The sequence below is a fragment of the Patagioenas fasciata genome, chromosome 19 (genome assembly GCF_037038585.1).
Source record: "Patagioenas fasciata isolate bPatFas1 chromosome 19, bPatFas1.hap1, whole genome shotgun sequence".
NCBI classification, from domain to species: domain Eukaryota; kingdom Metazoa; phylum Chordata; class Aves; order Columbiformes; family Columbidae; genus Patagioenas; species Patagioenas fasciata.
The window spans coordinates 450,209-476,725 of record NC_092538.1 but is presented as its reverse complement, the minus strand read 5'-3'; the positions used below and the strand labels follow the sequence as shown (position 1 = coordinate 476,725).

Sequence of the window (26,517 nt, the reverse complement as noted above, 5' to 3'; positions counted from 1 at the left end):
AGGGCCTGGAGTTACAATCAGGACATCTGTGATTATCCACGAGCCCAGTTCCAGGAAGGGAAATTACAATGAAACCATGATTTGAGCTATTTCCCCTCATGCACCATTTTCTATATGTGATATTGTTTGGTGTATCTGAAGAAACACAACCGCATTATTCTAGGAGGTGTTATTTCAGCATCTGCATTTTTAGGCTGAACCATGCCATGCAGTCAAAGAATATCTCCTTCTTTAACTTATATTCATTACCTTATTATCATCCATCACAGTATTAAGAGACTCAATCCACATTGGATCAATATCTCCATCTAGTACCATCCACTTGGGACCGTCATGCGTGATGTTGGCCAGCTCTCGCATGATTGATGAAAACAGGCCTGGGAGGGTGACAGGAAGATGGTGATGAACACTGAACTTGACACCTGCTCTAACGGTTTTCTCCAGCAACACAGTAAAAATTACTCTAATTAATGCTTTCCTCTCAAACATGCAAAACTCTATGTGCCTATACGTAAATATTACTATATCACAATACGGTTCTAGTTTGCTTTAAAGTGAAAAAAGGGTTATCAGTTATCACTACTGAAAATGATTGCAGACCTACGCACGAGCTTCATTCCCACCGAGAATCATAAGGGATAAGAAAAATGTAGAGTAGCTACTCAAAGGCAAAAGGCGGCATGAGTTATACAATGCAGAGAAAACCACCTGAATATGCCTAGGAAATCCTTATAAATATTTTTTTGTGGCTCAAAGTATATCAGGGCAATCAAGATGCATTAAACGCTGGGTCATGGCTTTAGTGAGACTGAGGGGAGAACAAGCACAGAATGACATTGAATGACAGAACAAAATGTTGGTAAAATCAAGGAGAGAGAGGATACAGAGTCTCAAGGGGAGTAAATAATGAATGTTAAGAAGACCACGAAGGCTGGGAATAGAGCAGCAGCACTGCAGAGCAAATGAAAACTCCACAAAACTATTGCTCTCCTCTACATGTGAAAATACCTCGGGAGATGCTGGTCTTCATGAAAAAACATCAGGCAAACATTAAAAAAAAGCCTCTCTTCCAGTGAATTGTGACAAGAACTCTTTTTTTTTCTCTTTTTTTCTCCAGGACAAGCTATTTCTTTGTGATCCAGGTCAGGAACAGCTGGTGGCACCATCTGACTGAAGACAAAGCTTGTGCTCAGCAAATGCAGAACGGCTCACCTGGAACAGGTGTGTGATCCCGAGACCGGGTCAACAAAAATAACGCTTCAGCGCCTCTGCCTCCAGCCAGTTCCTTACGTGTTGGACACGCGCCTTGGGAACCACTCCGACATTATTAGCATCAGAAACAGTTGCTGTCTCAGGGCATCAGGGCTTCCCTCGGATACACCGCGGCAGCGGGGAGAGGAAAGCGCCTCTGTCCCGACCTTGTGCATCCACAGCACACGGCTCTCTTGGGGTTTAAAAGAAGAGTTTTGTTCTGCAAAGAACACTTTTGGGATTCCCATATGGGACCTTTTACCACCTAACATGTAGGACCTTTTCAACTTCTGATAATGTGACAGGATAAAACTGGGGAGCAGAAAAGCAGGGGCTGATCTGTAAGGGAACAGGTCACCTCTTGCTAGGCTGTGGTGGAGATTGCCTTGCTGGTCTTTGACAACATGAAACAACATTTTCAGGAATGGTTACTGCAGAAAATATCTGCCTTGAAAGCTCAGGGAGGAGTGCCACTATTTCATTTAAACCATCGCAGGCCAGAAACCACTGGACAGTCACCTGTAAAATGTCCCTCCTGCTGTTCGGTGTCACCGCTGCCCTCGATCTGCAGCCACTGCTGCAGCCAGTCTGCACAGTTCAGGCTGTACCCTGCACGTCCCTCTGCCACTTTGATTTAGGCTCCCTAATTACAATTAGAAAGAAATTAACCTGGCATTGGAGCAAAGCAGGGGGTCGGGAAGGGTCCATGGCGGGGCCAGGGGAGGTGGGTGGCAGCTCATCTGCTGCTGTGGATGATTCACGGTAATGTCTTCCCTCACCTCCCCCACACCTCCCAAACCCGCCGCACACGTAAATCGAAGCTGCCTTTATGTATCAGTCACAACCCAACATTTCCACTCCAGATTTTCTGTAATCTTCCAGCAAGTTTGAAATGTTCCTCAGGAGTAAGCAGGATCAACAGCTTGGCAAACGCTGGTGTGCTACAGAGATCGGGCAGCCATACTGAGTGGAAAAACTGACGTTAAGGCTGCTGTGCGTGCTATCAGCAATGAAAACCTGGGGATGGGACATTTTTTGGGGTCCCAGTGCACACCACAGTGCAGGAGGGACATCTCTTCCATCACTGGTCCAGCCAACTCCCAAAACCTGCCTGCCCCACTTAGGAACTGGTAAGTGTTGGTATTAATGGGCATTAAAATTATTCTTAGGGCAATAGGATCAAGTAGGCTTATGCTATATTTCCCATTTGAAGATCAAAGAGCTAAAACATCCTGTGTATCCTTTCAACAACAAACTGTCATGTGGCTGTAGGCAGCAGACAAGCACCTGGGCTCTCAGACCTGCACATGAAGAACCAGTCACCCTGCTGCTGCTCGGGAAATTCATTAAAAATACCCGTCTTTATCTACATATTTCAGACATGAAATGACATTTACCGTCTTTCCATTCTCTTGTTGCTGGGTTAATGATGCCAAAGAGCTCATCATTGGTGACTGCCTTGGGGTTGAGGTCTGTCCAGACAGGACGTCGCTTCATTATCTGGTAAGTCCTGTTCAGGGATCTCATCACCTGAGACTTGCCCGTGCCCGCGTTACCCACCACGCAGACAGAGTGCCGGACCGTCAGCAACTCCTCCAGCTGCACCACCTGAGAAAAACACTCCCAAATTTTAGACAAAGACGCCAAACTGAAGTTCAGGTCTATAAAATAGGTCCCACTGGGCCACCTCTTTAGAAAGACGTGACCCTGAGACACAAGCAGATTTGACAATTGAGTTTGGTCCAGCCACTCTAATCACAATGGGTGAAATCCTCAGCCTGCAGATAAACTTTCAGCGCTGTTTATACTTGACAACCACCACCTGATGAGGCCCTGCTCTCCAGGGGCTACACTTTCATGAGCCTACAAAAGTTGGCCCCTTTGGAAGCCCAGAGACTGATCCAGTGCTGACTTCAGGAGCAGGTGCAGCTGCCTCAGACCCAGCACAGCTGACTGCCCTCCAGCGAGATCTGCCTGCAAGGACAATGCTGTGCAGAGCTCTCTTTGTAGAAGCAAAGCTGTTTGAGAAAACCCAAATGATTTGATGGCGATGTGGGTGTAGCAGAAGATCTCTTGGTCTTACTTTGAGCACAAAGTTGTCCTCAGCCTGCAGCCGGAGGTCCAGCACAGCCTGCCTCACAAACGACTCAACATTCAGGTCACGCTTCCGAGGCACATCCAGTGCAGGGAATAGATCCCCAATCAGCCCCATAAACACCGGCACATCATCCGTCACAATCTTGGGGATGTTGAAGTCACGAAGAGAGCGCATCAGAACCTGGTCTTCGGGTCGCTCTGGGTCATCTCGCTTGAGGGAGCCAGCAACAACTAGCACTGACTTAATGGCACGCAAGCCCCAGTCGTAGTGATCCTACACCAGAGGAAGAAAAAAAAAGAGGCATGAGTTTATGCTTAGACAGTACCATGTAGGGTGAAGAACCACCATTCCCAAACTGCCAGACTAGTAAGCAATGAAAATACATCTAAATCTGTTATTTGCATTGTGGCCAGAGACCTTCTCCAGCCTGAGTGACCTGGTTTCCATCTCAGTAGGTGAGATTCCCGTCAGGGACAGTATTAAAGAGTCAAATAATTCAGCTGTTCAGACCATCACATGGGCTCACAGTTGGCAGTAAGACAGCAGCAGGATTTGCACTCCAGAGACCAAAGCAATTTGTTTCACCTAAATCATAAAGCACCTATAGCAAGGCCAGCCAGCCCCCTGCCTCTGCAGGAGCCACCAAGGTGAAAGGCTTGTTAGTCCATTATGAGGCCCCAAAGACCCAAGTTTCTCCACCCTGCCCATCACAAGATGACAAGCCTGTTTGGTCTCAGAGGAGGTCCAGGAATAAGGGGTCAGTAAAGACATTGCTGAAAAAGTACCACAAAACGACATGAGAAGAACTCTCAAGCCAACAAACAACTGTTCATATTTCTGTCCTGTTAACACCCTCCAGAGCACAGCTCGACAGCTGACTGCTCTGTGTGGGAGGCCATGGCTTCCACCAGGCCCCTCAAGGCACAGCACCAAGTTTCTGCGACAGAGCATATCCCACCCAGCCTCATGCTGGCACAGCCAAGATCAGGTTTGGATCATCAGGAATCCTGATTCAGGTCTCCTCTGGACCCAGCTTCGATCTACACAAATAATGACAAGGAAAAATCTGATTTGCTTTGCACTGACAGTAACTCTAACAAGACCTGGAACCAGCCTAAGGCTGAACTCAGAGAGGGACACCATAAACCCTTTGCAGGCAGGAGAATCAATAGGAAGAGACTGGAAAGCAAAAGGTCACTGAATACTACCCCAAACATGGTGTCATTTAAACTCACTGAAAGGTCTCCCATTAATGCAGCTGGTCAAATGCTTTTGTCCCTGCAGATGCTCCAGTAAAGCAGTCTGAAAATTTTACTGCTCCGATGATCACCAACCCTCTCCTCCCCCAGCAGCCAGTGCAAATGCAGTCATTAAATAAAAGCTGTGAAACGTTAGCCATGGAGCTGAGCAGCACAGTGCCATGTTTCTGCTGATTTTGGAGATTCATCATACCACTCAGCCACAGAACCAGGCTCACCTGCTTGGACAGGAGCTCTTTGCAGAGTTGGTAGAGAGTAATGAACTTCCTGGCTAACACCCGGGCCTCGATGAATCCCTCAGCCACCAACATAATTTCACAGATCAGCTCAAAGTCTGGCACAACCATCGCACACGGCCTAAAATGACAGGTGAGGAGGCATTGCAGAACAAGTATTTCTTGACTACAGGTCTTACAGGCAGCGCATTTGCAGCTTCATCTTCTAGGCCTTCTTTTACGAGCCAGGTCACCCTCTGCCTTCCCCACGACAAGGGACAGAGCTCCTTTGCCCTGCCTGTGCGTGCCCAGACCCAGGCCTGTTGTGCAAGGCTTAAACTACCTGCGAATGCCCTGTGCAAGTGAATTCCCCAAGGACATGAGGTCGAGCCTGGATGTTCCAAAAGACAGTTTCTGCCAGGTCACAAACCCTGACCTGGACTCACCTGGAGAGAGCTTTTAAATTCTCAGGTAGCTCTGTTCGCCCTGCGTAACCAGGGTTCATGGTGATGAAAATGCCTACTGATGGTACTAAGTTGATGTCTTCTCCAAGAAAATGGAAGGATTTCTTCTTCTCCCGTATTGCATCCTGCACGCTCTTCACCTAGAAATCAAGACAGTACTATAGTATCAGCGTTCACTTATGAAAAACACATCAGACAACGGTGCTTCCTTCGTTACTCTTGGCCTCGTGACAAATGGGGCTAATCACTGTTTTATTTTTTACCGGCAGCATAAAGCTTTATACACTGTTTGGAGTACATCAGCATGGCAATATCAATTTCCCATCTCAGTCAAACTCTGGCAAAGCAGAAAAAAGAGCTGAAGAGAGTGGAAAGTCAAAATGCAAAGGAGTTGCAAGACTTCACACCTTTGCTCCATGAGACAATGATGAACGTGGGTCAGGAAGAGCAACTCAGGAGCGGGAAATGTCCCCAGCACTGCCTGCATTCACCTTGGCTTTTGACATCACCTGTGGGACACTGCTCAGCACATCTCACAGCAAAAACACCACCAGAGGCTCCACCATCTCTGAACCAGCCAGCCCAGCAGAGGTCTGATGTGTGAGAGAGACACAGGGCAGTACAGGTACCCACAACACAGCCAACACCCAAACGCACTCCCCAAAGTCTATCACAATATGGGCCCATTATTCCCTTTACCCATCTCACCTCTCCCCACACAGCGTTGCTCTTCAGGACATCCCAAAACCCTCCTGTGCCTGCTCCGTTCCCTGACCAGGCCCAGAGAAGGGGTAGCACCTCCCAATAAGCTTGGCCTCAGCTCAGTTGTAAACTGACCACTTGATATCACTTTTAAAGATTTTGGGACATCAGACGTTTGATTTAAAACCAAAACCAGAAGGCAGAAGCTGTAAAACCTCTCCTAACACCTTCACTCACTAATATTATATTGTGTTTTATATTTGCCTGATTGCAGCTTTGTTCTGCTCATTCCTCTCCTTCCGAAGAGTTCACCTCTCTGCAAACAGCACCTCAGCGAGGGGCAAATCTCTCTCTATTCACCGCTCTAACCTCACTACTGTTTGCCATCTCAAAGTAAAGCAATTAATCGAATTTTTCCCTGTAAGGAACCATATCGACATCAGCTGCAGGAGTAAGACAGCCAATTAAACATCGCCATGGTAACACTCCTAACAGCAGCCAGGAGACACCATGATGGAATGACGGCCGTGCCGCTTTCTTCAGCTGCCACGCTCCAGCCAGGAGCGAGGGAACCATCAGCAGTTGAGTCATTCCTGGGCTTCTTTTGTTCAGCTTCCCTTTTTATTTCAAGATCCTCAAAGACTTTTTTTCAATGACAACTTTAAACTAGGACCTGACGGAAGAGAAATTGAGAGGGAATGATACATAAACTCTTGTACCTGCCTGGGGCTTCTCTGGGATGCCACATAAGGTACCAATTATGAGTGAAACAGATGAGAAGAATGAGGAGTTCATGGAGGGGTTCAGAACAATGTCTTTGACCGAAACATTTACAGAAGTGTAGAAACTTCTGAGCTTTATATCTTTCTGTAACACTGAGCCCAAAAGGGAGTCCAGGAACAATTCAGCACCTCAATCAGATATTAGGATCCTAAAACACGCACTCAGCTGACAGTTGGATCCTGAAGAACTTGGGCACTTTGGCACCTCAGTTTTCTGCACTGAAGCCCCCCAAGGCTTCCCCTGTATAAAATAATGCCAGGTTTCCTCATGGGCTGGTAAGAGGAGGGGAAGGAGGACGCGAAGTGACAGATTATATATATAAGCACGAGAGCACAGGACTTTCTGGCACGATGGGGAGGCCAGTCTCCCTTCCAGCCCTTCTCCAGGGATGCTGCTGCGCTTCACACGAGACTCACCAACACAATGCACTGAGCAGCTGAACTACAGAGGAGATGAGAAACCATTCGCCAGGGGAAACACCCATGCCCAGCTGGGCACCGCTCCAATAGCTCTGTCCCAGGTTTAATCCCACGGTGTCAGGGTACCCTGGGCAAGCGCGTCAGCAAGGGCCGCAGATCTGCCCCAGACTCCAGCTCCCGAGTGTCACCAGCTGACACTGGCTTTTGGGAGCACCACGGGGCTGCACACATTCCTCCAAGGAATGGTGCCAGTTGGCCAGGAATACCTTCCAAAGCCGCTTGGCAGAGCTGTCGTTACAGACACCAGAACTAAATCCACAGCCATATAGTTTTGGAGACAGGTTAAGAAAATTAATCCTGAATGTATTCCCATTTCCTGAGTATGACACACAACCTGTGCCTGACCAGGGGTGATAAGGAACCCCCAGAAGTCCAGCGGATCTGCCCCAAACACCCCTCTTCCCCTCTGTGAAAATTATTCCCTACATTGCAGACTGAGCAGCCGCAAGTCAAGGCAGCTTCTCTGTCTTGAAACGATGTGCTGCAATTATCTCACAGCAGATTAATGACACGAGTGCTTTCCTGAGGAGGAACAGGTACAGAGCCATGGTGCGTAGTGGTCTGGGAAAAGATGCTACAAAGAATTGTCTTGGCACAAATGCTGTAACTGGGGCAAGAAAAGTGACAAATATCTTTGCAGCACGTAACTGCGACATCTTGGCAGTGCTGTGATATTCATGTGATTAATCTTGAGATCTAATCCCACACCTGCCTATACACAGAACTGAAACCGGCAATATGCAATTGCCATTTTTACCCTTGCTCCAAAGACTGCAGAATGGCTCTGCTCTGTTTGTATTTATTTATGAGTGTTTCTCCACTCACCTGTACAGCAACCACAGAAAGGACCCCAACTGAGATCCTGTTAAATTCATCAAAACAGCCCCAGGCTCCCGTCTGGGAAAGGCCTTTGTAAATATTCCCACAAGACTGGAAAAACAAAACAAAAACAAAGATTACAAGAGTGAAATCATAAATGGAATCAACTCCAGCAAAAAATTGATTTTATTTCCCAGCCTGTTTATTTATAGCAATTTACAGTCTATTGTGGGTATTTAGAAAAGTGCATGGAAACAGCAGGCACAACTCAATTATAATATTTATAGCTCTGCGCAGCTTGCCACTTTATCTGCTAATTGCACTTTCTCGATATATCTGTGCACCAGTTTCATTTAAAGGTCACTTGTGCTGAATTACTGATGGTCCCGTTTCCTGGGAGAGCCCATAAGCTAAATGAAATATGATCCGAGGCTACCAAAATCACTGTACCGTGCCAGACTGGCAGAGAGCAAGACTCAGCCTCATGATTCAGTGCTCTGTAGCGGCTGAAGGTTCACTATGTTTTGGGTTTATTCTGGGAGAGGATCCTGAGAAAACCAGGACAGGTCCCTCCCCGTGCCAGGGGCTGCCAGGTCGCGAGCACGCCGAGAAGAAACGACCAGGGTCCAACTATCAGCACAGCCTTGGTCTCAACTGAACAGACCAACATTTTTGAAGAATTACACATGAAATCTAACTCCAGAAAGGAAGGGAAATGCATAATGAGGCAGAGAAGATAGTTCGGGTCTCTGCCTCCTGAAGAACCTTGTGCAAATCTTAGAGAAGGAACGGGAGGAGAAGGAAAAGGCATTCAGCTTAAAGGAGTGTAGCAGGGATTTGGAGAGAGGTGATCACAGAATCCCAGCCTGGTGGGGCTGAAGGGACCTCTGCAGATCCCCCAGTCCAAGCCCTGCTCACGCAGGGTCACAGAGCAGATCACACAGGTGGGTCCAGGCGGGTTTCAATGTCTCAGAGAAGGAGACTCCACACCCGCTCTGGGCAGCCTGGGCCAGGCTCTGGCACCTCCCAGCAAACAAGTTTCTGCTCATGTTCAGATGGAGCCTCCTGTGTTTCAGTCTGTGCCCGTTGTCCCTCACCCTGGCGTTGGGCACCACTGAACAGAGTCTGGTCCATCCTCTGACACCCACCCTGAGATATTGATCCCATTGATCAGATCCCTCTCAGCTTCTCTTCTCCAGCTCAACAGCTCCAGCTCTCTCAGTCTCTCCTCACAAGAAAGAAGCTCCAGACCCCTCAGCATCTTTGTAGCCCACTGCTGGACTCTGTGCAGTTATTCCTTCTTAAACTGGGGAGCCCAGAACTGGACACAACTCCAGATGTGGCATCACCAGGGCAGAGCAGAGCGGAAGGAACAACCTCCCTTGACCTGCTGGTCATACCTCTCCTAATGCACCCCAGGTACCATTGGATTACTCTCATCCTTCAGGTTTGCTCGGGCCCTGAGCATCCCCAGCCCCATGTGACCGCACTGCAGCCGAGGTGGGAGCCATACCTTGTAGTCCATCTGCTCGGAGCAGTTAAACACGTACACCATGATGCCCAGGGCTCGCCCCAAATCTTTCGTAGTCTCCGTCTTGCCAGTGCCCGCAGGGCCTGCAGGTGCTCCGCTCATGGTCAGGTGCAGTGACTGGGTCAGGGTGATGTAACATCTTTCACAGTGAATGATGAATGAAAAAAGGAAATATGTCCAATAGGTCAACTGTGGGCTGCAGGGCAATAGCACTAGAGCATTGCACTCAGCAGAGCCTCTCCTCTGAAAAGCTGTACGTGAGCAGGGGTCATGTCTGAGCTGAAAGCCTTCTTGGCATTAATTACCACCTCTGCTCAGCTCTGTTTTCTCCAAGAGATACTCATCTTCCACCAAGGTCTGCCCAAACCTCTTCATGTCCAGCTTGTGTTCTCTCTGGATCCTCATACAACTCATGGATATTGGGCACATCTCAGGCAGTATGAGAAAAGGACAGCTTTTCTGGAAGACCTGTCACTGACAGAAACCTGCTCAGGTGGCCTATGAGTGAACCCAACTCAAAGCTGCAGCAAGTCCCAAAGTTTCTCCATCATGTTGATGATGGACACTGGGGTGGTGTCCACATGTGAGTATCTATACTACCTGTATAAGCCACAGAGGTGTAGTCAATATAGCCAACAAAACCTGATGATACCTGGGGGCTTGACGCAGCTGACTAACACAGGTGACTAGAGCCACCTGAGATGCTCTTGGTTGCTGAAATGTCACATAGGGTGGAGAGATATGACAAGGGGTCCATAGGAGACTTTTACACTTCTGGATTGGCAGCTGGAAGCCAGGTGGGACAACACAGAGTATCTCAAGTAACCCTAGGTGTCCCCACTGAGGCAACCAGGTAGATGTCTGCTTCAAGATGGGATGAAAGCTCTCTAGACTCACCAGCTTTATGGACTGTGGACATCTTGTGCACAGGAAGACACCCACAAGTGTTTTAATGTGTGAGCTGAATCCCACCCAGGGATCTGATGTACAAATTCCCCAGAGGGTACCACCAAAAACCAGATAAGAGTTAGAGCTCGACCACTGGAGTGCTGGGACATGGAGACAGAACAAGAGGGATACAGGTGTCTGAACTAAATCCATCTTTGGTTGGCATCTCTCTCTCTACCTGTGTGGCAAAGCCCAGCTATGACATTGTGTCCCAGGGACTTACCTGTCGGTCAGCGGAGTGATCACAAGCCGAGGGGTATTGCCAAGGTATTCATAGGAGTACAGGAACTGGGCGTCACAGATGTTGGCAAAGCAGTGCCGTTCCTCATCTGACCATCTGTGCCGGAGCTGTGACAGCCAAATGAAGGCCTGGGCATTGTCCACCTGCAACACACCCACAAACACCATCACAGGAAGGCCGGGGATGCCAGACACATGCAGCTCGGGGGCCAAAATAGCGACTGCTATGAAATTTTCATGGGGGATGACTGGTCCTCACTGCAAGGCAGGTGTGGTGAGGAAGGCCGCCTCCTTGCAATGCGGTGAGAAATGTCACCTCCCCATCTCCCATCAGTAAAGGGGAGGAACCAAATTAGTGACCACATTGGTGGGAGAGGAAAAAATTAATGGCCAAGAGAAAGAGCCTTACAAAAAGACTCCTGAATAGATTTAAGAAGCAGCAAGTCATGAAGAAGGTCTCATAACGCAACCAGAGTGAGAGAAGGAGCAGAGGCCATCTAGACAAGGAAGAGGTTGCAGACAGCACCAAGGAAACAGACTGGGGACAGGTGGACAAAGACAGGCATGGCCAGCGCTCTCTGCACAACCAGCAGGCAGGTCCAGATGCATCACTTCACCCCAGGCTGGACCGAGGCACCACTGAGCCCAGCTGAGCCTTGAAGACAGAAACCCTGTGAGCAGCCTGGCTGCCTCTGAGATGACACAGATGAGGGAAGAGCCACAACCCAATACATTCAGGGCATCTTCCCACCCACCTGCAAGGCTAAACACTTGGCATGGTGTCAGGGACAGGGGAGTAGTGTGGGAGAGGTGTTGCAGGAGAAGGGAGTCCCACATAAGTCCCTGTGGCCCCACACCAGACAAAGGACGCTACAAAGAACAAAGCTTGAATGCTTTTTCTTACTTTCTAAAGTCAAAACTGAGACTGAGTCCAGCAGCCTCCCAACACACCACCATCATCCACCAGCACATGTCTTGGCACCAGGACGCAGGGCCGCGCTCTCACTCCTGGTGTGAATCTGCAGCAACTACAAGTTGGTGTTGCAGGGCCATGACACAGCACAGCTCTGCAGGCTTACAGGGGCTTTCTGCACACTTACTACAAACATTGTAGAAATAAATTTAGTCATACGTCTCCCACTGAGACCGGCAGTGATCTGAATGGCCAGTGGTTGGGCCCCCTGAAGCCCCCTCTCCAGCACCCACAGAACTGTGCTGAACTGCCAACACCAACCTTCTGTGCTATCATCTTTGCCACCACATCCCGAGCATGCACGTCGATGGTGCAAATGGTCATGATTTTCTGTCTGTCGCCCTTGGAGAGCTGCCCGATCAGCATGGTAACGAGGGTGTTCAGCTGGGTCACTTGCTTCTTGTGCTATTCCTTCATCGCATTCTCGTAGCCTTCCTCCACCCTGGCAAAGGCAATCCCAACCTCGGTTGTCCACCAGATCTGGGTGCAGCAAAGCGCCACCTAGGGAAATAGGCTGGTTCAGTATCAGGGAAAATACCAAAGCTTCCTTATGTTCAAGAGTGTCGGATCCACAGGGAGATCAAGGATGAAACATCCGTGACATGAAATTAAGTATTTTTTCATACAGTAGTCACAGCAGACAGTACAACAAGGATCTGCTCCATGACATTCATTTAAAACACCATATCAGTGATAGACACATTTAGCAGCTAGTTATAAGTAAATCAGCACCTTTCACATGCCTGACACAGCAGAGGAGGAAGAGTTGGAGACCACGAGGTTGTCAGAGGTGCATCTGAGGGGCTCTTCACTCTTATCAGGCCTCACCACTTTGCCTTCCTGCTGCACCTCTCACTGCTCTGGCTGTACAGACTGCACTGCCCAAGCCCCTGGGCTCTGTCACCCAACCAAGAGCCCCAACCAGAGCATGGAGCTCAGCCTGAAAACTCCATCAGGAGACCGCCAGGATAAAGGACAACTCATCCTCCCTCTCTCCTGGATAGCAAGGTGGAGGCCAGAAACATGCCTGTCCACAGCTGCTGAAAGAAGGGAAGGGCAGGACTGATGGGGAACCCAAGAGCTACCTTTCCACGAGCCAGCCTGAGTGGTGATAAGAAGCAGTGGCAGATACCTGGGCAGGATAGTCAAAGAGCCATTGTTCCCTTGGTTTTTCCTCATAAGCCATGACGGCTTCTGTCATCTCATCTCTCACAGTAGCCCTCATGCTGTCTAGTACATGACTGAGCCAGACTTCAACCTGGAAAAGAGATTAAATCCCAGTAACACATTTGCTCTTCTTAAGTGCCTTTGGTAATTAGTGAAGATAGGAAATGAGGCAAGCATCTCAGTTCTCTTTAGACTGGACATGAGGGAAAGGTTCTTCACCCAGAGGTGCTGGACACTGAACAGGCTCCCAGGGAGGGGTCACAGCCCCAACCTGACAGTGTTCAAGGAGAGACTGGACAACGTCCTCAGACACACGGGGTGACCTGTGGGGTTGTCACTGCAGGGACAGGACTTGGACTCCATGATCCTGGTGGGTCCCTTCCAGCTCAGGACATTCTATGAGTTAACCAAACCTCACAGCCTCCTTCAGACTGGGTAGATTTGGCTAATTCTGGTACTGTAGGATTAGCATCTACTTCCAGACACCAAGAACAGAAGACAGATTTTTTTCTTGAACTCTAGCTACAGGAGGAACCAAAATGAACTCCGTCAATGAATAATTTGGTCAGGTGTGTTCCACCTCCAGGCCATGACAGAATCCCTGGTGGGATGTGGGCAGTCTGCCAGCAGCAGAAGAAAGATGCTGCCAAACTTGGGAACACAATTCCTGCTGAATTTCATATTTCACAGGCAAAGCCCTCAACAAGAAGACAGACTGAACGCAGCAAGCTCCATTGCTGGGGAGCTCAGTAGCCGGTATTACGTACTTTAGCTTCCTGTAATAGACCATGCAGAAAGGTGAAACTACCAGGATAGATAAGCTGAGCAGTAGCTTGATTCTTACATTTCATACTTTCACTCGTGGTATGAAATAATGAAGACTTGAGAAACAGGTAAAAGGCCTTCTCCTGCCAAACACACCCGTGCAGAGGTACTATGGAATAGCTTAGTCTCTTTTCAGTCTGCATCCCCTCCCTCACCGAGGATATTTGTAGCAAGCTTTAAGACTAACCTTCAAAAGGTCTTAGAAAAAATCAAATTAAAAACCTAGTCAGAAAAATGGCACAGCTCTTTCTCTCACAGTGGACTGCGACATCCACGTCCCCCCTTAGTGAGGACCTATCCAGAGTGACACGAAAGGTTGTGGTGTAAGGAGGTACTAAATCACCACCTCTTCCAGCTTTTCTCATGCACCAGGGGAGAGCAGTGAAGCTCTATGACGTCTTGGCAAGGGATCTCACACGAGGAGCAGGGGAGCAGACTCCACCGGACAGTTTTGATAGACAAGGACTTCCCTCTCACCTGCCCACTGCAGTCACAGGGCTTGCTGAAGCTGACGTACTCCTCCTCTCTACTGTACATTCCCAGGCCAACCTTGGTTGGCTTTTGCTCAGAGTCCAGCTGGAATTTCATCCTGGCCAAGCTGTCAAAGAGTTTGGAAAGATGACGTTGCACCTGCAAAACGGGTTGTATAAATAAAGCAACCAAGATAGGACGAGCGGAATGAAGATCACTATACATGTCACAAGCAAAATCATGTTAACAAAATATCTTGGATATTTAGGTAGCACCACATCTTCTCAAATGTGGCCAACATACTGCCAACAAAAGCCTCTTGCTGTCTCTTGTAATACTTCCACCTATTTCTATGTAATTTAGAAAACAGACATGCCTTAATAAATCATGTTTCTCCATTGGGAAATCTTCCATACAGTGCAAAAGCATAGAAAACATTGAAACACCTCATGACTCCTACCCCAAATTTCCCTACATGTAGTGATGAGAAGTCTGTAGCCATTTCTCCACCTCATCCTATTCTCAGCACAACGTGGAGTTTTCTTCACTATGAACTTTCCTGTTTTTCCACTACTAGAAACTGATTTTGTGCTAGTGAAATATCCTAAATTCTCTTTCATGGAGAAGAAAGATCTTTATTTCTGCCTAAGACCTATGATAAACAGCCCAGACCTCCTATAGAACAACCATGTTCACCAAAAGCACTCTTCCAGAAGGAAAAGAATAATTCAGTTCTTTCCTGTTCACCTCCATCTGAGTCTGCAAAGCCAACAGGGAGATGCTGTGGGCTCTCAACATCAGCATCTGCCTGCTGGGAGCTGAGCAGGTCACCAGCACTTCTTCCAGACCACTGCGTAACACACAACTGCATCACTGCGCGCCCCACGCCAATGAAGGTGAGATTCTCCTAGGATTGACGTCCCCACAGAAAGGGGAAGCTCCCAAAGCAGTCCCAGACAGGAGCTGCCTCTCTCAATTACAGCAGAGAGGTAGAAAAACTCCCATAGGGGAGATGAGAAATGAGGGAAAGGGACCTGGGGGTCCTGGGGACAGCAGGGTGACCATGAGCCAGCACTGGGCCCTTGTGGCCAGGAAGCCAATGGTACCTGGGGTGGGTTAGAAGGGGGTGGTCAGTAGGTCAGAGAGGCTCTCCTGCCCCTCTGCTCTGCCCTGGGGAGACCACACCTGGAATATTGTGTCCAGTTGTGGCCCCTCAGCTCCAGAAGGACAGGGAACTGCTGCAGAGAGTCCAGCGCAGCCACCAAGATGCTGAAGGGAGTGGAGCATCTGCCGTGTGAGGAAAGGCTGAGGGAGCTGGGGCTCTGGAGCTGGAGAAGAGGAGACTGAGGGGGGACTCATTCATGTTTACAGATATCTAAAGGGGGAGTGTCAGGAGAATGGAGCCAGGCTCTCCTCGGTGACAACCAGTGATAGGACAAGGGGGAATGGGTTCAAACTGGAACACAGGAGGTTTCACTTAAATTTGAGAAGAAACTTCTTCTCAGTGAGGGTGGCAGAGCCTGGCCCAGGCTGCCCAGGGAGGCTGTGGAGTCTCCTTCTCTGCAGACATTCAAACCCGCCTGGACCCCTTCCTGTGGAACCTCAGCTGGGTGTTCCTGCTCCATGGGGGGATTGCACTGGATGAGCTTTCCAGGTCCCTTCCAACCCTGACATTCTGGGATTCTGCGTGAGATGCCCAATGCTCTGATGCTTTCAGAGAAGGAAGGGTGGAGGTGGATTTGTCCATCTAATTCTGACTCACTGACTCACAAAGAACTACAACCCTCCCTCTCATGAGCTGTGCTGCAAGTGGACGCAGCTTCTCACACACATACAAGCAGGGCCAAACCCTGGGAGGTGCTAAGTGACTCTGAGAAGCACAGGGCACTCAGCATCCCCCCAGATCACAGAATCATTTTGGGTGGAAGAAACCCTCAGGATCAAGTCCAGCCATACCCTAGCTCTGGCACTAATCCATGTCCCTAAGAACCTCGTCTAAATGTCTTTTAAACCCCTCCAGGGCTGGTGACTCCAGCACTGCCCTGGGCAGCCTGTTCCCATGCCCCACAGCCCTTTCTGGGAAGAATTTTTTTACAATATCCAATCTGAACCTCCCCTGGCACAACTTGAGGCCATTAAGCGTATCTTGAGGCCATAAGCTTATCTCTTTTCAAACCGTAAGTAAACCGTAGAAACTTTTTCTTACATGTAGAAGCTTCTGGTCACAAATCCCCAGCTGCCCCTTCCCAGACCCTGTCCAGTCTGGAGGGTTCGGACACAACCCCAGCACTTGCTGCGATCCTGCTGCCAGAGCCCGAACGCACCTGAATCTGCACAAGTTCAGCACCCAGTTCACGAGGATAATGTCATTGTGTATTTAATCCTCCTTTAGGAATCATCAGACTTTGAAACTACATTGGGAAGGCTGAGAGTGTATCTATGTATGATACTGCTTGACATTTACTTTGATTTTACTGCAAATACTTTTGAATAACAGAAAACACCAGGAATTTCTTCTTACTCAACAGAGCATTTCAACACAGTATCTTTGCTTCCTGTGTTTTTTTTTTCCTCTTCATTTTAAATATCAATCAACTATGTATTTATGATACTCTGTGGGCTGAAATCACCCAGCAGCAGACACAGATAGAAGCAGCGTTAAAGGTTAGAGGTAAACAACAGCATTTCCAAATACACATGCAAACCTGCTCCATTCCTGTGCTCACATCAATACTGAAAATGGTGGAAAGCCTGAAGAAAGTGAAAATACTCGCTACCAAAAGACAGAATTAGGACTTTGTTCATCATCCAACACTCGCCTTTTGCTGTGAACGTTTTGACTGGTTTTATGCACCAACCTCTGAATAAAAGATGCGTCCCAAACAAGGCCAAGCAGAGCTGTGCAGGGGTGGGTGGCAACCCAAGGAAGTCCTGCCTTGGCCACAGCCACTGTCTGACCACCAGCTGTCTTACCTCTTCCAGGCTGTGTTCTGCTCTTCCCCTGTAAACAGGCCATCCCAAAGACCTTTGCATGGGGGAAGGAAGAAGTGGCTGACTAGCAGATGTCTCCTCTGCCTAAAAACAGAGACGTCTCCAAGCCCTCGGTTGTCAACACTGTCACATTTGAATGACCGGTCTGTGGCTCTTTCAACAACAGATGCTGTTTGCTGGCATCCCAGCTTGGGGAACCAAGCTCAGCAACAAGTTTTGGCTGAGATCCTCAAGAAATGGTTTCCCCCAACCTCACTGTATCCCAGCAGAAACAAACCCACTGTTTTTATGGTATCAAGAACATAGCTCTGCTCTGTGCAGTGCTTTCAGAACCATCTGCAAGCATCACCAGGGACAGATGGGACAACATACAGTGTGCGCATTGCCTTTCAGAGACGACAGATGAAGGCCAGCAGTGAAAGAGTTATTGTTAATCCAAGTGAGGGTGGGAGAAAAGGCACTCAAGAAAGGATAAGCTACAGCTGAGTCCCTAGACAGCATCTTCCACCCTGACATTACTGACAGCTGGAAAATGTGAAGGTGACATAGTGCAAGGCTTACCAGCTGTGGGTTGGTGCCATTGGAAAGAATATCCAATAAATCTGCTGAAGAAACAAAGTAAAATCTGGGAAAGGCCAATCTTTTCATGTCCAAATATTCAGCCAAAGCCTTCTCACACAGGGACAACCTGGGGAGAAGAGCAGAAAAATAGAGCCCAGGACAGGCGGGTGAATATCCTTTAATGTGTCGTGCTACAGTTTGGGTTATCGAGCAGATTCTCCCCTCCCATGGGGAAATGCCAGACATGAGCTGAGCCTGCAGGCTGGTCCTTTACAGCATTTTCCAAATAGATAACAAAGCACATAGTAACTCATAGATCTCTCTCCACTCCCAAGGGTCAAACAGACAAAGAGTCAGAGAATCCTCACCAAAAAGCAGAAACACAGGTGGAAGAAGAGGCTAGAAAGGCTTTGCAGTCTGACTTACTGTTTTAGACAAGCTCTCAACTGCCACAGGTGATTTCACACTAGGATGAAAGTTTCCAAAACTGCTTTTATTCTAATGAGCACATTTTAAAGTCTGATTCAAACCTACTCAGCTTTTTGTGCTTGTGAAGCCTGAAAAGAAACTTGTTTGCTCCGTTCTAAAATGAATCTCTCAGTGTTTACATGTTAAACTGCTGCTGAGCTTTCAAAGTTCATAAATAACATGCAGTTAGTCCTCTGTGGGGAACACGGGCCTTATCTGTTTAGGAAGTAAAATTAGATCTCTGTTTTAAATGGATAGTTATTACTGACACAACAGCTATCACGTTAACTTGTTAGGTGTGTTCCAGGTAGAGTAGCTCATATGTTAGGTGAGAACTGTATCCATCTCTGGACATTAAGGTCTTTCTCAGGGAGTTTAGTTATACCATCTGTGAAGGGTACACACACAAAGATAATTTTGTTAATTAAAGCACATGGGATCAGCTCTGCTGCAGATATCCCTGCTTGGACTGCTAAATAGATATTTAAGACACCAAATTTGGGGTGGCAGTGAGGCCACATGTTATTAAAACCAACTGAGTGCCTAGCTTTGTATGTGTGCAAATCAATATTCAAGATAAGAGTTTGCACATACGCAAAGCCAGAATCCACCTTGGGGGCTTCAGGGTGATGGATCATGAATAAAGAGACTCAATGTGTGAATGCAAAGAACGCACAGTCCAGAAGGAAAGCCTTGGAGCACAGGTTAAACCAACTTATTAGAGCTGATCCCAGTCTCTGACAAAATCCTGGGACTGAAGTTGTACCTACCTACTCTGAATGTCCTCCAGTTGTTGGGACAGACCTGGTTTATTGGTGGCCTCAACCACATTTGGGGTTTTCTGAGTTTCATAGGCCAGTTCTTTAAAGTCCACATCAATCCCTTCAAAGCGTTTGGAGTCCTAAAAAGCAACACAAACATGTTCATGGTAAAACATGGATTTTGTGCTAAAGGTCTCCATCCTCTGGGTGCTGTCTTTGGGTTGAGGGGAAAACCTTCTGTCCAGTGCAGACAGGGACCCCTCCACCATTCCAGAATGGCTCTTCCACTGACTTGCCTGAAACTAGTCTGCAAACAGGCACTTGCCTTCTTGTCACTGTATCCCAAAGGGGTTGTGGATAAAGTGCTCCATGCAGGAGGCAATGTCTAGGACCAACCATTTTCATGGGATTTAATTCCCCTTGGAAAACCTCATAAATCTCTCTCTCCCATGTCCAGGTGAAGTGCCAAGTTTCCCTGGCTGCAGCAGCAGGAGATGCTCCCACACCGTGGAAAGGCTACCAGCCTCATGTGAGTGCACTCCTCCCCTCCTGCTACAGCACAGGAATCCCAACACCCATCCACAAAACGGGTATGATGACTCTTGTAGAGGAGAGCCCTTCCTTGCCTTCAATGAGGGTATGGAAACCCCACGTCAGCACCGGAGGCCCACATCAACAATTATGCTCCATATCTAACAGGGACTCTGAATTTCTGGAGCTAAACACTGAAGAATAAAGCAAGCTATGTTCAAAACATCTCTGCTCCTCCCTTCTTCCCAGGTCAGGCCTCCTAAGTGAGGCGGGACACTGAACAAGTGTTCCAAGCAGTCCAGGTAACACTTCCACGCTACCCTGTGTTCAGCCCCAGGAGCAAGGCTCCATCTGGAAGGTTGAGCCCTCCCTACACTCACGCCACAGATCCAGCTCCAGGTGAGCATCCCACAGCCTGTCAGCACATCCCCCCAGCCCTGGATGCATCCTGAGGGTGCTCAGCTACAGAGACTTTGAGCTTCAGTCTTTCTTTTACGGAAGAGAAGCTGCTGACTGAGCCACCTGTGTCCCTGGAGCCAAGAGGGCCCCGTGTCCTGGTGCATCCAGCACAGCACGGCCAGCCGGGCAGGGAGGGGATTGTCCCGCTCTGCTCTGTGCTGGGGCGGCCTCACCTGGAGCATTCACTGTGTGCAGGGCTGGGGACACAGGAGAAAAGGAGATAAAGCTACTGGAGGGTGTCCAGAGGAGGGACATGAACTTGGTGAAGGGTTCGGAGGGGAAACCGTATGAGGAGCGGCTGAAGTCCCTGGGTTTGCTCAGCTGGAGCAGAGCAGACTGAGGGCAGAGCTCATGGGGCTGCAGGTTCCTCAGCAGGAGCAGGAGGGGCAGGGCTGAGCTCTTCTCTGTGACAGTGACAGAACCCAGGGAATGGCAGAAGATGTGCCAGGGAGGGCAGTGGGACATGAGGAAAAGGTTCTTCACCCAGAGGTGCTGGACACTGAACAGGCTCCCAGGGAGGGGTCACAGCCCCAACCTGACAGTGTTCAAGGAGAGACTGGACAACGTCCTCAGACACATGGGGTGAATTGTGGGGTGTCCTGTGCAGGGACAGGAGTTGGACTTGACAATCCTGATGGGTCCTTCCAAGTCAGGACATCCTATGGTTCTATGGTTCATACCACTGCCAGACAGCTACTGAGATGCAGACAGCTGCCCAGCAGGATGCAAATGTAAATCATGATGCAATTTCATACATGACATTAGATAGCTCCTGGATATTAAGAGCTTGCTGGCACATGGTACAGCCTCAGGGCACTGGTTATCAGCACCTGTATATATTGCCCAGTGAGCGAGGTGTGCCCAGAATCATAGAATCATTTAGCTGGAGGAGACCATTGAGATCACTGAGTCCAACCATAACCTAAATCTAGTACTAAACCATGTTCCTCATCTATACATCTTCCAGGGATGGTGACTCCAGCACTGCCCTGGGCAGCCTGTTCCAATGCCCCACAGCCCTTTGGGGAAGAAATTGTTCCCCACATCCAACCTCAGCCTCCCCTGGCGCAACTTGAGGCCGTTTCCTCTGCTCCTGGCGCTTGTTCCTGGGGAGCAGAGCCCGACCCCCCCTGGCTCCAAGCTCCCTTCAGGCAGTTCAGAGATCAGAAGGTCTCCCCTCAGCTCCTGTTCTCCAGCTGAATCCCCCAGGTCCCTCAGCCGCTCCCATCACACTTGTGCTCCAGCCCCTCACCAGCTCCATTCCCTTCTCTCAACTTGCTCCAGCACCACAAGGGCTTTCTTGGTGTGAGGGGCCAAAAACTGCCCCCAGGACACTCAGCACAGCGTGCTCTCTGAAGCAGATGGAGGAACAGTCCAAGCAGAGCAGAGTGCAGGGTTGGAGACAGAACAGTGTGTTGTCCAGGGGTCAATGGGCTGCGCACATCCCCTCGTGGGTGTTCGTCCCACAGTGGTGCTGTCAGCGATGCTGCTCGTGAACAGGGACGGGGGTCACACAGCCAACTGTGGGTCACTCGTGAGTGAAAGGCAGGTTCCTCCACAGGGCTGCGAGTGGTCCAGCGGGGCCAGGAACAAGCTTGGAAGATTTTCTAAATAATCAAGAGAATAGGGAATAAGACTGGAAGCTGGACTCAAAGACAGCCCTGAGGAGGTCACAACCCTGAGGAGGGCATCAATGACAACTCTGCTCAATTTTCTGAAGCTGAAGTGGGAGAAGAGCTGCTCTCCTGCTGCACCAGCACTGGAGGCAGGGAAGCGGATACTGCAAAGCTGCCTGATCCAGCTCTGATTTGACAATTTGCACCATCTGAGTAATTATCTCCGTCTTCTCCCCTCCAAGGAAAGAGGGAACATGCCTGTATCACTGAAGGAAGCCAGCAGCCTCCTGCTCAGCCTCCAGGAACTCTGCATCTGCTGTGCAATGGTGGAGGGGAGGAAAAACAGTTTCTCAGCAGGGTTCAGGCACAACCAACAGTACAAAAACATCCTGGGGCAACACTGGGGAAACTGCTGTAGCATTAAGGGAGCCTCCAAGAAAGCAATGCAGCAAGAGAACAGTCCTGCTTGGGGGAACACGGCAATATAGACAACCTTCTTCTGTGTAATGGAGGCTCTTCTTCAACGCTTTCCACACAGGAAAAATAGGATTTGGGATTTCATACCTTAGGAAGCTGTGCCCGTATATCTTCTGAGCCTATGAATATGCTCTCCAAGTGAGACCACGTACGCTGCACTTCGAACCAGAGAGAAATGACGGAATCTGTTGTGGACAGCTTCCTCTGCCATATGGACACTTCCTCCAAGAAGAAAGCAATACATTTGGATGTCATTAAATTCTGCAGCTGCACCTGGTTGTCTTCTAAAGTTTCTATGAGTTCCTCGTCTGACTTCAGCAACGGGATGTTCGTCCGGGGGTGAGGCTCATACTGAAACTCCATGGTGCTCCAACTCATTTTTAGCTCCTTCAGGACTTTCTCCATACTCATTTCTCGTACCGCTTTGTCCACAATGCCACGAACCTCATCCTCAAAGTTATGGAGGTTGAGCTTCAGGAGGTCAGCCAGCGCGGTGTCCGAGTCCATCACAAACCTCACACCCGTCACCTGCATCAGCTGATTCCAGTGCCTTTCCCTAATGGCGGGATTTTGAAGTTCTGCCACAGCTTTCAGGGCCGTCAGCATGTTCTTCACCTTGCTGTCCAGCCCAGTGAAAGCATCCCACGCCCTCACCTCCTTATCCAAATTCCGAATCTCTCTTGCAAACTTTTTACACTCCAGATCCATGTTTTCCACGTTAATATCCGCCCATTTGGTGGTCTGCCAGTCATCAAGGCAAGTGCCCACAAGGGAGATCATAGCCCAGAGCTCTTTGAGAAGACACAGCTCCTTTCGGCACTGCTTCAGTTGTTTATAGTCTGGCACTATGACTGCAAACAGACCAGCTGATTCATAAATCGAGGTCATGGCTGACTCCATTTGTTTAATCTCAATGTGCTTTGTATCCAGCAGTTGATAAGGCTTTTTGGGGTCAAACCTAGAAAGAAATGTTTATTCTTCATAAGTGATATTGTAACAACTTCTAAAGAAAACATAAAACAAATGGTGCCTCTGAGACACAAAGCAGACATGATACATCTATAGTACCCATTGATGGTGCAGCCACATGGCACTGCTGACAACCCCTTTAAGCAATATTGTGCACTCAGCATCCAGACTGAATCTCTTGCTAACACCTTACAGTGTTTGCAGGGACAAAACACCCAGGGCATAACAGATACAACACCGTGAGCAGGTAGGAAATGTATGCAAGGGTTCAAGAACACATCCTCAGGACACTCCGAGATGATCCCATGAAGCTTTTCTTCCTCAGGGCTTCTCTGATGTTATAATTTCACTGTACCTGAATGGTGCTTCTTTCCGAAATCGCTCTCTGAATCTGTGTTGCTCAACATCAAACGCCGCACAGCTCTTGCGCACAACTGTCATTTCGTTCGCCTGCAGAGGAGCCACATGCTGCTTCACAGCTATCGCCAGCTTCTTTATATTGTTCCATTTTTCTGGCAGCTCCTGCAAGCAAAATTTAAATGACGGTAGGCAGTATTTGCTATTTGATATAAGATGTGACTGATCTGTTTATGGACAATCACAGAACAGGAAAAGCAACAGATTCCATGCCTAAAACTGCAAGGAAGTTTTGTTGTGATGCAAAAGCTAAACACAATTCGGGATAAAACTTATCAGTTATCCACAATTTTGAAGACGAATGAAGACTGAGACTTTAAAACTGACTGCTCTGATTGCAAAAACATGTTAAATAACTTCAGAAGAAGGGTCCCAGACCAGATCCTGGGCTCCCAGGATGGCTCGGTGGTTCAGAGAGCACAGTTCTCCTGACACCGAGCCCAGCGGGACCCAGAGCTGGCTGGGGGCAGGAGGGTGGGCTGAGGATGCAAGTTCATCAGATCGTCCGGCTTCCCAGAGCTAATTAAGAAACAGAGCCTGGGAAATTTCCAGCCAGCTCTTAGAGCAGAAGATATTATGCCAGAAGGACTTCTACAGAGCTTTCTGGGGCAAATCCCTCCAGCCTGCCTGTATAATATTAGTACTAAATAAGACAGTTTCTTTCTCAGGACTGCATCCAAGCTGCTGGTGCACAGCACTGCTAACAATCCACCCTTTGCACCTGGGATTTTATTTAGAAAGAGATTTGATTTCTTCTCTTCTCACTAGACTTCTCGAGCCAAATCCTCACCCCAGACAGTGACACCAGCCAGGGCTCTGCTGTCCTCAAGTCCCACAGCTTTGCTCTCCCACTTCCCCAGGTACTGTGCCAGCCTACAGGAAAGACTTTGGGCTTCTTTTCATCCCAGTGCACATAGTTGAGAAGACTAATGGAGATGCACCAACACTATGCAAAGAAGCGAAATAACCTGGAGGCAGCAGAGGCGGCCAGAGCAGGGCCAGTCCCTCCTGAGGGGTCTCTTTCTGGCACTTCATGTTCCAGTCTCTGTAGAAATCACTATCCATGACCATAGCAGGGCACACATGGAGCTGCTTCCTTGTCCTTCTCATACAAACTATCAGCTCCAGCCCATCCACCTTCATGGCCATGGAGGGAGCGGTACCTGGAGGAACTTACTTTGGTTTTCCTACTGTGTACAGCAGTGAATGAATTATTCAACTATGTGTTGCTGTCACTTGCCAGAAAGAACGAAACTGTTTTGTTATCTCCTACATCTGAATGGCTGCCCTGCATACCTCATTTCTTCTGTCAGAAAAATAAATCAGTTGTTCAAATCTACACGCACAAACAGGCACCAAGCAAGCAGCTCTTGGGCAGAGGAATCAGCAGAGCTGGGTTCCCCATAGCACCATTTTTTATGCTGAACTGAAGCTGCTGTAGCAGCCAAAACATTCATTTAATGCAGCTCTTCTGTTTTTCAGGGTGTCTGTAGGAATCCAGTTATCTTTAGGACCCTTACCCGTGTCAGATTTGGTGATACAACCATCCGTGGATCACGGCTGCACCAGCAGAAAACTGGGGGATTGCTGAACCCCGCTCAGGTCCCATCCAAGCCTGCAGCAGAGGGAGGAACTTCTCCCCAAAAAGCTCTGCCTTAAACCTGGTGTCCTACACAGAGCCCTCTGCACACAACGCCCCGTGACTAAGGGGTATCCATCAGTATGCAGCCACACGCTCCTCCACCGTAACATGGTGACTGCTGCCAGTTCCCCAAGGCTGGCTGGGCATCCCACAGGCTTTTCCAACCTTCACCTCATGGTCCCCTGTCCAGAAATGAGAAGAATTCCCCAAAGAAAAATTGATTCATCAGGGCCAGATGTGGAAAGGTGCTGAAATACTTTCATAACGTGCTCCCAGTGATGTCCTTTGGGTCAAGCAGATTGGGTGTTATAGACCTAGTGGAGGACTGAAGTCCTATGAGAAGGCGACTCCTCTGCCAACATTATCCTTCCCATCTCCACAGTTGCCAAGAACTGGCTTATTTAAAAATAATTATAATTCAAACTAATTAACAGATGTATTTGAAAATGCATTAATTTTTTTCAAGAGTAATCGCTGAGAGTTGGAGCAGGCAATTCTATGTTTTTCATACATAACAAAAGGCTTAATCTCTGCTTTAAAAGAAAAACCTCAATATAACTCCAAAATTTAGAGCTATTAAGGCACATCCCACAATAGTAAAATACTATCCACTGAGGCCCTCTAATGACAGGGAGTGGGGCTTTAAATATTCCTGCAATGCTCTTAAGCTCATACTCTTTGACGCTGGCTACTTGGCAAACCGCCGTGTCCACCGCAGCTTTTCACCCACCTCCAGTTGCTTATAGACTTCCTCCGGCAGCTCTTGCTCATACGTCTTCAGCAGTTCGACGGTTTGCTTCAGGGGCTCGAACATGGCATCGGTGACACTGTGCCTTTCCTTAACGGCCAGGAGATGCCCCATGATCTCCACCAAACCATCATAATCGCCTTTTTCAACCTTTTTGCTCAAACCTTTGTCAGCAGTTTTTATGAACTCGTCCAGGTCAGACAAGCTGTAGAACACAAAACAGGAAAGCACCAAATGAGAGCAGTTCCTACCGGAATCATCCAGGCAGCTGGACTGGCACGGAGAGGGAAAGGCCTGGCTAACTCTGCCCATCACATGGCAACATGCTGAGGGCATCAGAACCACAGTTCATGCTCACAGGGATCCATAGATGTGGTACAGCTTCCTGTGAGGAACGGATAAATGGGTTGGGACTTCACAGGTTGGAGAAAAGGCATTTGAGGAGCACAAGTCTTACGAGGAGCAGCTGAGGGAGCTGGGGCTGTTCAGCCTGGAGAACAGGAGATGAGGGGAGACCTGATCTCTGCAACTGTCTGAAAGGAGGTTGGAGCATGGAGGGGGTTGGTCTCTTCTCTCAGGTAGCAAGTGATAAGATAAAATGGCCTCAAATTTCTCCAGGGGAGGTTCAGATTGGGTATTAGGAAAAAAATTA

General features: G+C 48.6%; 1 pseudogene; it reads right to left on the bottom strand.

Annotated features, from left to right (window-relative positions):
• Positions 1–26,517, bottom strand: part of LOC136110108 (dynein axonemal heavy chain 9-like) — a 71,144-nt pseudogene that overhangs the window by 20,060 nt on the left and 24,567 nt on the right.